Here is a 13,554-nt window from a genome sequence, read left to right on the forward strand (position 1 = left end):
AAACTACACACGCACTAAACTCACACCACACACACTACACACTACACTACACATACACTACACACACACTACACTACACACCACACTACACTACATACCACACTACACACTACACTACACACTACATTACATAACACACTACACTACACTACATACCACACTACACACTGCACTACACTATACACTACACTATACACACCACACTACACACCACACACTACACTACACACTACACCACACACTACACACACACTACACTACACACACTACACTACACACACATTACACTACACACCACACACACTACACTATACACTGCACACACTATACACTGCACACACACTACACACAAACTACACACACTCTAAACTCACACTACACACACTACACACTACACATACACTACACACACACTACACTACACACCACACTACACTACATTACACACTACACTACATACCACACTACACACTGCACTACACACTACACTATACACTACACTATACACTACACAATACACTACACACTGCACTACACACTACACTATACACTACACAATACACTACACACTGCACTACACACTACACTATACACTACACTATACACTACACACTACACTACATAGCACACGACACTACACTACATACCACACTACACACTACAATACACACTGCACTACACACTACACTATACACTGCACTACACTCTACATACCACACTACACACCACACTACACAATGCACTACACACTACACTATACACTACACGCTACACTACATACCACACTACACACTACAATACACACTGCATTACACACCACACTACACACCACACTACACAATGCACTACACACTACACTATACTATACACTACATTATACACTACACTATACACTACACACTATACTACATACCACACTACACACCACACTACACAATGCACTACACACTACACTATACACTACACTACACACTACATACCACACTACACTACACACTTCACTACACTACATAACACACTACACTACACTACATACCACACTACACACCACACTACACAATGCACTACACACCACACACTACATTGCACACCACACATTACACTACACACTACACTACACACTACACCACACACTACACACACTACACACACACTACACTACACACACACTACACTACACACCACACTACACACCACACTACACACTACACTATACACTACACACTACACTACATACCACACTACACACTACATAACACACTACACTACACTACATACCACACTACACACTACACTACACACTGCCCTACACACTACACTATACACTACACTATACACTACACACTACACCACACACTACACTACATAGCACACTACAATATACACTACACACTATACACACTACACTACACACCACACACATTACACTACACACCACACACCACACACACGACACTACACACCACACTACACTACATACCACACACCACACACACTACACACCACACACACGACACTATACACTACACTACACACTATACACACTACACTACACACCACACATATTACACTACATACCACACACCGCACACACTACACTACACACCACACAAACTACACTACACACCACACTACATTACATACCACACACACTACACTACACACCACACACACTACACTACACACCACACAAACAACACTACACACCACACTACACACTACATTACATACCACACACACTACACTACACACCACACACACTACACTACACACCACACACTACACTACACACCACACTACACACTACACTACACACACACTACACTACACACTACATACACACTACACTACACACCACACACACTACACTATACACGCACTACACTACACTCACACTACACTACACACTACATACCACACACACTACACTACACACACACTACACACCACACTATACACCACACACACTACACTACACACACACTATACACTACACTATACACTACACACACCCTACACTACAAACTGCACACTACACGCATCTCCATCACCTATCCTCGTGTGAGCCTTGTCCCGAGCCTCTGATCGGTCGACTCAACCGAGAGCGAGTTAATGAGTATTTGGCTCGTACACGCGTGGGGTCGTCCACGCGGCCTGCACCAAGCACCCCCCCCGTCTGCGTGCTCAGTAACAATCACGACGGCGTTGCCGTGCGTGGTGTGAGCGGCACTCCTCTCGCGTTGGCTGCACTGGGCAGTGAGTTACACGCGCGCGGATCGGGTGAAGTGAGAACTACTTCAGAGTCGGAGCCCCACGAACGCGCCTCGCCTGCCTAGGGAAATTGAGCGAAAGGAGAACGATGGGAGAGCGATGGGAGAGTGCTAAGAGAGTGCTAGGAGAGCGATGGGAGAGTGCTATGATAGCGATGGGAGAGCGATGGCAGAGTGCTAGGAGAACGATGGGAGAGTTATGGCAGAGTGCTAGGAGAGCGATGGGGGAGCGAATGGAGAATGCTCTGAGAGCGATGTGAGAGCGATGGCAGAGTGCTATGAGAGTGCTATGAGAGCGACGGGAGAGCGATGGGAGAGTGCTATGAGAGTGATGGGAGAGCGATGGGAGAGTGCTATGAGAGTGCTAAGAGAGTGCTATGAGAGTGCTATGAGAGTGATGGGAGAGTGCTATGAGAGCGATGGGAGAGCGATGGCAGAGTGCTAGGAGAGCGATGAGAGAGCGATGGGAGAGTGATGGGAGAGTGCTAGGAGAGCGACGGGAGAGTGCTAAGAGAGTGCTATGAGAGTGATGGGAGAGTGCTAAGAGAGTGCGAGGAGAGCGATGGCAGAGTGCTATGAGAGCGGTGGGAGAGTGCTATGAGAGCGAAGGTCGAGCGATGGGAGAGTGATTGTAGAGTGCTATGAGAGCGATGGGAGAGCGATGGGAGAGTGCGAGGAGAACGATTTGAGATGATGGCTCTCGGGGCAACCGCTTGCTCCAACGTAAACGAGAACCAAGGAGGAGGTCGCGCAGAGACACAACTCAGACGCCGTGGCAGGACCACAGCGACGCAGAGGTTTTGTGGGGAGAGGGGGGGGGCACTGCCCCCCAGCTTGGCAGGCTTGTGGCGAGGGCGACAGAGAACAATCGCATCTAGCGCCATCCCCCCTCTCAATCCCTGTTGGCAGGTGGACGAAAACAGACTCAACGTTAACAGGAAAACTTACGTGATAGTAGCATATCATTTTGCAGTAATATATAAAGTGAGGATATCAGGAAAGGGTTTTTGTTGTTGCATTATATGGTACATTTATAATGTAACTATCTTGCATGAGCAGAGTATAATTGTATCTTGTGTAAATTAAATGACAGTGAATCTTGCACGAAAGTATGCCATCAAACACTCCACTGCATGTCACTGTAGCACTGTACATAACTGACCTTCAATTTGTTCAAATTCACTGCTCTGATACTTTATTCTCTTGAAATATTAAATATCTGGAAAATCACCGAGAAATGTCTGTTTTACCATAAATGTAGAAGCATAAATTAGACTTACCGTTTGTCTCAAGTGCTGAAGAAATAAATAAAGACACCAAATCCACTTTGTTGCTGCGTATAATTATTTATTAGATTCACTTTCAATAAATAAACGTCAAACTTAAAGCGGATTTCCGACAAAATAATTCTTTTCTGCTCGACCTGCGTGAGTGTAAAAATGCACCCGCTCATGAATATTAATGACGGGGGTGCGGCACGTGGAGAGACGTGGTGACACGCGCGTTACACACAGACATTCTTGGCTCATTATCGTAGTAATGCTGATAAAATTAGTTAAAACGCATGGCATAGTGGCGAGACGCTGTATCCAAGGGGAATCTAGCTCAGGTGCTCTGTGTTTAATGCGACCCACCTCGGGTCGTCCCCTTCGGCGACAGCTCCTTCACACCGATTAATTCGCACGCCACATCCTCCGCACCCCCACCCCCCCCCCCCCACTTGTAGGGTGGTGGCGCCGCATGGAGATGCGGCGATGTAATGGCACTCGAAGGCAAAGACGTCACGTTCTTTCGTTTTTTATTCGCTTTATTTTGTATTATTATTTTTCTATCTACATGACTTTACCGAAAGAACCAAAGAATATGAATTCCTGCAGTCACGAAAGTTTTAAGTCAAAATTTAAAGACGTCACGGATAGCCTCCAACAGACTTGGAGCACGTGTTGTGAGCAGGGCGTGTGTTGTTAGCATGGGCACGTGTTGTTAGCAGGGGCACGTGTAGTTAGCAGGGACACGTGTAGTTATCAGGCACACGTGTAGTTAGCAGGGGCACGTGTTGTTTGCAAGGGCACCTTTTGCGAGCAGGGGGCACGTGTTGTTAGCATGGGTACGTCTTGTTAGCAAGGGACATATGTTGTTAGTAGGGTAATGTGTTGTTTGCAGGGGGAACATGTTGTTAGCATGGGCACGTGTTGTTAGAATGGGCACGTGTTGTTAGCAAGGGACACCTGTTGTTAGCAGGAGCACGTGTTGTTAGCATGGGCACGTGTTGTTAGAATGGGCACGTGTTGTTAGCAAGGGACACATGTTGTTAGCAGGAACACGTGTTGTTAGCATGGGCACGTGTTGTTAGCAGGGGCACGTGCTGTAAACAGGGGGCATGTGTTGTTAGCAAGGGCACGTGTTGATAGCAGGGGCATGTGTTGTTAGCAAGAGACACATGTTTTTATCAGGGGGCATGTTGTTAGCAAGGGTACGTGTTGTTAGCATGAGCACATGTTGTTAGCAAGGGACATGTGTTGTTAGCGGAGGCACGTATTGTTAATAATAATTAACATTTGTAAGGCGCATTTCATCCGTAACACTGTGTGGCCTTAAAATGAAATGTATATAATAGGCGACGTTTCGGTTAATAGACTTTTATCGGAATTAAATCATGAGTGCATTTACGCCCCTTACACGTGTACTCGTTGGTCCGCGCTCGCTCGATGCATTCGCACTGGGCAAGTCACCACGAAGCCCCTTGAGATTCGAGGAATCGTCAGGAAATTATTCCCTTGATCCGGGGCCCCATGGCCCAGCCACACGACTGCATGGCATATTGGAGTGGAAAGTCAAGAGACTGATGGACCAAACATTAATATATGGGGAGATAGAGAACGCAGTTCTGTTTATCAGCGGTGGCCAATACACCAAGCACTGTGTGATCCGTTCTGGTGTATCTCAAGGGGCTCAGTGATCCAACCAGAAACGTTTGGCCAACAATTGTCACGCCAAAAAATTACGCAGAGTACTGGCGTCACGGAGAATACTGCACAGCGATTCGTGAATGAAAGATCAATGACTCGCGCGGATTGTGAATTCAGTGAGGTGAAAACCACCAGAAACGTCACTCGTGGGTGCTTAACGCAACACGCGTAGCACTGCATGCCGTGGAGGGGATTAAAACATGAAACGTACAAATCCTTATGGCGGTACCTCGAGGTACCAAATAATACAAACTGGCCGAGGCAATTAAATATTTTATTTCTGGGACACATTTTTTTCCAGGGGTGTACTTCACTCCGCGACTGGTGTAACCAATCAATCCGACATCAGTGCCACACTCCGCGATGTCGAAACGTAGCGAGGACGATTGTGCTGAGACCCCGAACGTTCGCGGTACGCACCGTAAGTGGTGGTGCATCGTAGTGTACAGCTCGTCGAGATGAGTCGATTGCCGCATTGCCGACCATCAACAGACGAAAGATGACTGCATCACGGACATTATGTGAGAGCCGGGGGTACTCTGGTATCGCCATAAGGTTCAATAGCAAGCCTGTTGCTTTTTTTTTCAAATGCCGTACGAAAGAAGACGAGTGCCATCTATTGGTAGACGTTATATATTTTTTAAATCGATGAATTGGAAGATTTCATTTACATATTCCACCAGACGTGTACATAATTGCTGTGTGATTCAATCAATGTTTGTTTTAACTTGTAAAGGTGAGCACGCTGCGCTTCGAACTCGGCCACCCGAGTTCGATTCCCGCTTATCTGAACCGGTCCCGGATCTCCTCTCGGTCGACTCAGCCTAAAATGAGTCCCTGGAGCGGTGTGTAAAAAAAAGGCGGTTGGGCGTGGTGCTGGCTACCCACCCCCTGGTGTGCCGTTCCGGCCTTCATAAGTGCTCGCTAACAGCACTTGCCCCACAAGTCTGTTAAGGCTACACGGGGGATTTTTGTCTGATTTGTCTTGAGATGCACAAGGAATATTTCGCGATCCACCCGTGGATCGCAATACTGGAAAGCCTCCACATCCCCACGAGTTCTGCACTTGTAAAATCTGCGCGGGAGAAAATGTTTCATAACATTAAACCTGTACTGCACACATAAATAATATCCGTACACTTAATTAAATTGTACCCTAATAGAAATAAAGAGCAAAAATCATACAACGAAACACTTAAATAAATAATCATGTACATTTGGAAGTTGTATTTACCTTTGATGATGATGGGGGTGTGATGATGCTGGTGCCAGGTCGATTCTAAAAAAATAAGCTAATAGCTCAGTGGGCTCTATCTGGTAAAACAAACTAGTTTAGTTTTAATGTATTTTTTAGTGATTTGCTTATCTTTCTTGTACTTTGCACTCCTATCGTGGTGTTTGATTGTTTGTTGTAATGTTATAAACTAAACACTAAACTATTTGTTTGTATTATGCCAGGTAAGGCCCATTGAACTATATGGCTATTTTTCAGAAGCAACCTGGCCACACATGATAGTTGAACGAAGTGGCTTATCACATGGAAATGTATTGGAGCCAAATACTCTAAACGCATGTTTTAAAATGTGGAGGGGAAAACCGGAGGACCCTGAGGAAAATTCACGTGAGCAAGGGGATAGGGACACGCAAAGTCCATATATACAGCAGGCATCAGGGTCGGGATCGAACCCGCGACCTCCTGCACACCAGGCGAGGTAGTTAACATCTCATAGCCACCGTGGTGCCCTCACGCGCCCCGACTGGATATTGTGAAAAAGAGCTTCATAGCTCATCGTTTTCCTCCAGGATAATGATTCTGACTTACCGCCACTTTCCCTGATTGCCTTCTCGTTTTCCTTCATGGATCTGACTGTTGACTCGTTTATTAAGTGCTAGAGACCAACAGCAGACGAAACTATCGCCGCGAGCAAGTCTATCCAAAAAAACTTTACTTTTTGAGCTAAACTCATCACTTTTTTCTGCCACTTTTAACTCTTGCTCACACTTCCTCCACTGACATCGACGCCAACAGTGGCAGCTACACGACTGACTGCCGCCTGTACCACCTCCCCTCTGCTTTCGGTCGTCCAGCCGCCTCTCCGTTCGCTCTCGTCGCATCGCACTCCAGCTCACGGTAGAACTCTACGCAGCAGCGAGGCTCAAAACCTCCATCCAGTCTCTACAACAAGGGCCAAGAGCATTACTGTTGGGTGTCGTTTCTAAAAGGCTACCCCGGCCGTCTGAAACAGGGCCATCATCCATCCTGCTGCACATTCTCAGCAGCAGTATACACACCGACATTTAGGAGACACTTAAAAGGTCTCAACTTTCCCTTGCCAGGTTTCTGAGCGACTGCGCCTGACTCCACGCTTCAGTGAGGGGCATTTGTCAGTGGAACATCGTGCGCGTTACAAACTGCATTATTATACCATAATTCTATTCATCATCCATATCTGCAAGCGTAGATTAATCTTCCTCCAGCGTATGGCAAGTCCAGTGTGTGTAAATTATCTGTCGAAGTTCAAGTTTGAGAGTCGTGTGACAGCTTCATGAGAACAGACAGACCTTGCGGAGCGCTTAAGATGCGTTGCTGAGCTCTCATCGAATCGACGCTAACCAGGGTCATTATTCCATCGCATATATCGGGATGCGCTTCCGACACCATCATTTATTTCGTATGTATGAAGGCTTCATTGGGGTATCGGTGATCGCGCTAATAATACAGATGGTAAACATTATTTCATGAATAAATAATAATGTATTTTAACATCAGTACGTATGCAGTACTGTACTCACTCACGAGTGAATTCTACTCTACTCCAAGGCAGCGGTGGGAGACGAGGTTGGGTCACTCTCAGCGAAGAGCTCCAGGACCTCCGTGGTCTCGGTGATGCCCTCAGTCGAAGCGTATGTGGTGAGGTTTACTTTAAGTGGCGCCTGAGACTCTATCCTGGTCTCACCTGACTTAACATTGAGAAAATAAATCTATACTCTTTTGGTTTCTTTCGGTAAAATCACGTAGGTAGAAATCAAATAAAACAAATCACGACGTTTCGATCGCAACACAAGCGATCTTCATCAGGTGGGACAACCACAGCAAGAAAATGCTGAAGTTGGCGGGAGAGCTGCCGTGGCAAGAGGTTATATGGGTGGTGTAAATGTGGTCGGTCTTACCTTGTTGTCGCGGCGTCTCTTCAGAAAGGTGAGAGACTCGATCATGAGAGCCTGCTCGTCTCGTAGTCTGTCAAAAAATGTGCAAAAAAATCTAATTAAATGTTTTTTTCGTGACTTCGAATCGTGGAGTCTGGTGGATTCAGAGCGTACGTTACTCTCATTGGCTGAGCGAATCATGGGAGCGGAGAGGTTTCCTTCGTCAGCGGTCCCCTGCTCCCACTCGTCAGCGCTTTTTAGATTTAAAAAAAATTGTTAAGAAAAAAAACATCCAGGACAAAGAGTGCGATAACAAATCAGCATTCTCCAGGGTCGCGCGAAGTGAGGTCTCTAGTGTCACTAATACTGTTGTTCGCCATATGGCCCATTGTTTGCCTCGGGTGGCCACGGTCTCACGATGGGTCACCTTTTTATCTCCCAGAGGTGGAAGCGGTGTGTGCAGCGACCGGTCGCTGTTCTGGAGAGCTTGATGTAGCACCACCGTTTTCTTGGCAGAACAAATCCACGTGCAGCAGTGGTGGCGGGGGGGGGTCTTCGATTCGGCTTTTATTTGGAACCTTGACAGAACTGTGTTATAGTCTTCGCCAACGATCTTCAGTTGTCTCTGCTCCATCCAATCGTCTCACGCAATCCCACATTGCTTTCCGGGATCTCAGACCAGTTTGTGGACGGTCAAGCAGGTCTTGGAGTAATGGGAAGTCGACGCTTTTCTCGAATTTTTCCCAGTTGATTTGACATTGCTGCATGCTGCTGGAGGTTTGCTGGCACGTTGGCCCAAACGTGGATCCACTGAGTGGGAATGCACTTCAGACCACCCGTTATTGTCCAAAGGACGTCGTTTATCTGGATGTCCAATTTCTTTGTGTGGGGCGCTAAATGCCCACACAGACTGGCGCGCAATACCTCGGCACTGAACTATACGAGTGCGAGGGGACCTTACGTAGACTTTTGACGGTGGCTCACCATGTCGTACTGGCAAGTTTTTGAAGAGTCCCCTCTGCTTTTTGTTCATTTGCAAACTCTTTTGATGTGCTTTTTTTTTACCCGAGGGTTCTTTCTAACGTTATGCCCAAGTATTCAGGGCACGGGCTCGCTTTTGATAAGGTTACCAGAAAAGAAGGCACTTGCAACTGGGCGTTCATGTCGCAGTTAATGAGACGGTGGATTGAGACGGTCGTTCTGAATTTATTCGGAAAAAGTCTCCACCTTTGTAAGTATCCTTCTAACACGGACAAGTCTTCGGTTAGTTTGTTACAAATGTACTTTAGGTCTGTTCCCTGTGTAGTTATCGCTGTCTTCAGCAGTTCGCTGGTGAAGATTTCTAACAGGATTGGAGGCAGTCCTGATATCGCTGTGGTAGCCGTCATTGATCTTTTTGTATGGCTTCTGTTACCGGCAAGTTGTAGCCAAAAGTTCCGGTGCCAAGCATCACATTCAGCAGATTCAGTGTTAAGCGGCACTTGATAATGCGTGCTGCCTTGAGCCCACATCTCCAGAAGGTGTAATCGGCGGATGAGAGGTATATTGTGGTTAACTCACAGCAGCTTCAAGCAGGTGAAAAGCCGGCTTGTTTGACAGGCTTTACTGTGGGCGCGATGCGTGCCAGCAACATGTGCTCCATCAATGTGTACGCCGTCAATAACAGTGAGATGGGCCTGTAACCTGAGGCCTGATCTTCTGGCTTTCTCGTTATTAGCAGGGCAACGACTTTTGCTTCTTTCCAGGCTTTTGGGGATTGTGCCACTTAAACGGACTGGTAATCAAGCCCGCTCGCCAGTCTTGGCCGACAGTTCCCAAGTTGTTGAAGAATTCAGGATATACGTTGTCGTTACCTGCGTTTTTTTTGGCTTTGGTGGCCCATAGTGTGTCAACAATACGTTCCTTAGAATATAGACGGGAGAATGTGGCGCATGTAAGTAGGCTCCTTACGGTTAGTTACATATCTGCACTTCTTGTTTGTCCTGCTTATCAGAGCTTTTGTGCAGGCATGGTGACGTCATTTTTAATTTGTAGCGCCTTTTTTTCTAGGTGGGAGATGGTAGCCTTCACCAGGTTCACCTTTAAGTTTCTCATTGCACGACCAATACCATCAGAGGGTATTTTTGGAAATCGTTTATATACATTTTGATTTAAAGCTTTCGTGACTGCAGGGATTCATATTCTTGGTTCTTTCGGTAGTCACGTAGAAGGGAAGCAATTAAATAATAAAAATATAAAACAATACAATTCTCACGACGTTTCGACTGCAACACAAGCAATCATCATCAGGTGTGAAAACCACAGCAATAAAATTTGATAATTGCTTGTGTTGCAGTCGAAACGTCGTGAGAATTTTTAATTTTTATTATTTTATTGTTTCCCTTCTACGTGACTTTACCGAAAGAACCAAGAATACTTTAATATCGTTTATACATTTGTTTTAAAGCATGTGAAATTCCACCGGATTATTATATCCACACAAAAACGAACTTTGGTTGGTGCTTATCTCCACTGGCGGTCCTTAGTTGTGGATTCCACATTCCTATGGCGGAGGTGAGTACAACTGAAAGTGACAAGTGGAACTTATTTTATTGAATAATTTACAGAATCCAACAATATGGGCGACATAAATCATGGGGGTGGCACAGACACGCAGTAGTTTGCGTACTGCACTATGAACCTGCCGACCAGAGTTTGATTCCCAGCCACACATGACATCAGTAGCGGGTGATATCTGAACCGATGGTCCCACTCCTTTCGCAACCCACTGACCAGCGGGGTAAAGTATGGTCAAAGCCCCATGATTGAACTAGTGTGGGGAGGCCATCACCCAGCAGTGGATTGACCAAAGGCTGCACTTGTATCCGAGGCCAGAAAAAAAAATCTATTTAATTTGGAGTTTTAACGTTGAGATAGATTTCGTATATGTTGCACTATTTCTACTACGTTCTCGTCTGTGATGTGTCCATCAATGCTTGTTCACAAGGGCCATCAAAACTGCAAATCACCCGCAGTGAGGGAATCTCTCTTTCGTTGTTTGACCGTATTCACAATGCTGGTGTCTCTGTTTAACCAATGTCCTTCACCATTCTGACCTCCTCTCTCTGTGACCATACTTCACCATTCTGGTCTCCCTCTCTGTGACCATACTTCAACATTCTGGTCTCCCTCTCTGTGACCATACTTCACCATTCTGGTCTCCCTCTCTGTGACCATACTTCACCATTCTGGTCTCTCTCTGTGACCATACTTCACCATTCTGGTCTCCCTCTCTCTGTGACCATACTTCACCATTCTGGTCTCCCTCTCTCTCTGTGACCATACTTCACCATTCTGGTCTCTCTCTGTGACCATACTTCACCATTCTGGCCTCCTCTCTCTGTGACCATACTTCACCATTCTGGCCTCCTCTCTCTGTTACCATACTTCACCATTCTGGTCTCCCTCTCTGTGACCATACTTCACCATTCTGGTCTCTCTCTGTGACCATACTTCACCATTCTGGTCTCCCTCTCTCTGTGACCATACTTCACCATTCTGGTCTCCCTCTCTGTGACCATACTTCACCATTCTGGTCTCTCTCTGTGACCATACTTCACCATTCTGGTCTCCCTCTCTCTGTGACCATACTTCACCATTCTGGTCTCCCTCTCTGTGACATACGTCACCATTCCGGTCTCCCTCTCTGTGACCATACTTCACCATGCTGGTCTCCCTCTCTGTGACCATATTTCACCATTCTGGTCTCTCTCTCTCTGTGACCATACTTCACCATTATGGTCTCCCTCTCTCTGTGACCATACTTCACCATGCTGGTCTCCCTCTCTGTGACATACTTCACCATGCTGGTCTCCCTCTCTCTGTGACCATACTTCACCATTCTGGTCTCCCTCTCTGTGACCATACTTCACCATTCTGGTCTCCCTCTCTGTGACCATACTTCACCATTCTGGTCTCCCTCTCTGTGACCATACTTCACCATTCTGGTCTCCCTCTCTCTCTGTGACCATACTTCACCATTCTGGTCTCCCTCTCTGTGACATACTTCACCATGCTGGTCTCCCTCTCTGTGACCATACTTCACCATTCTGGTCTCCCTCTCTCTGTGACCATACTTCACCATTCTGGTCTCCCTCTCTGTGACATACTTCACCATTCTGGTCTCCCTCTCTCTCTGTGACATACGTCACCATTCTGGTCTCCCTCTCTCTCTGTGACCATACTTCACCATGCTGGTCTCCATCCCTCTCTGTGACCATACTTCACCATTCTGGTCTCCCTCTCTCTCTGTGACATTCTTCACCATGCTGGTCTCCCTCCCTCTCTGTGACCATACTTCACCATGCTGGTCTCCCTCTCTGTGACATACTTCACCATTCTGGTCTCCCTCTCTCTGTGACCATACTTCACCATGCTGGTCTCCCTCTCTCTCTGTGACATACTTCACCATGCTGGTCTCCCTCTCTCTGTGACCATACTTCACCATGCTGGTCTCCCTCTCTGTGACATACTTCACCATTCTGGTCTCCCTCTCTCTCTGTGACCATACTTCACCATGCTGGTCTCCCTCTCTCTCTGTGACCATACTTCACCATGCTGGTCTCTCTCTCTGTGACCATACGTCACCATGCTGGTCTCTCTCTCTGACCATACTTCACCATTCTGGTCTCCCTCTCTCTCTGTGACATACTTCACCATGCTGGTCTCCCTCTTTGTGACATACTTCACCATTCTGGTCTCCCTCTCTCTCTGTGACCATACTTCAGCCTTGCTGGTCTCCCTCTCTCTCTGTGACCATACTTCACCATGCTGGTCTCCCTCTCTGTGACATACTTCACCATTCTGGTCTCCCTCTCTGTGACATACTTCACCATTCTGGTCTCCCTCTCTCTCTGTGACCATACTTCACCATGCTGGTCTCTCTCTCTGTGACCATACTTCACCATGCTGGTCTCCCTCTCTCTCTGTGACCATACTTCACCATGCTGGTGTCTGTGCCCGATGTACGCACCACGTGTTTCCGGGGACGCACGCAGCTCGCACCGCATGGGCGGAAGTGGCCGCGCGCGCTCGCGCGTTTAAATTCCGTAGCGCACATAGGCGTGGGGCAGCTGCCACGCGCTCTTCCATTGGTCCGAATTTAATTGACCTCGGCCAATCGGATTGCC

General features: G+C 47.0%; 1 long non-coding RNA gene across 1 annotated transcript; it reads right to left on the reverse strand.

The window, feature by feature from the left end:
* Positions 1–5,496: 5,496 nt before the first annotated feature.
* On the reverse strand, positions 5,497–13,453 carry LOC116949730 (uncharacterized). Its single transcript, XR_004403945.2, has 3 exons — positions 13,398–13,453; positions 8,411–8,477; positions 5,497–6,314 (listed from the first exon to the last, which is right to left on the reverse strand). It is a non-coding gene; the product is annotated as an uncharacterized LOC116949730 (long non-coding RNA).
* Between the last annotated feature and the right edge of the window lie 101 nt (positions 13,454–13,554).

The sequence above is a fragment of the Petromyzon marinus genome, chromosome 37 (genome assembly GCF_048934315.1).
Source record: "Petromyzon marinus isolate PM22_M1 ecotype Great Lakes invasive population chromosome 37, UKy_Petmar_22M1.pri1.0, whole genome shotgun sequence".
NCBI classification, from domain to species: Eukaryota; Metazoa; Chordata; class Hyperoartia; order Petromyzontiformes; family Petromyzontidae; genus Petromyzon; species Petromyzon marinus.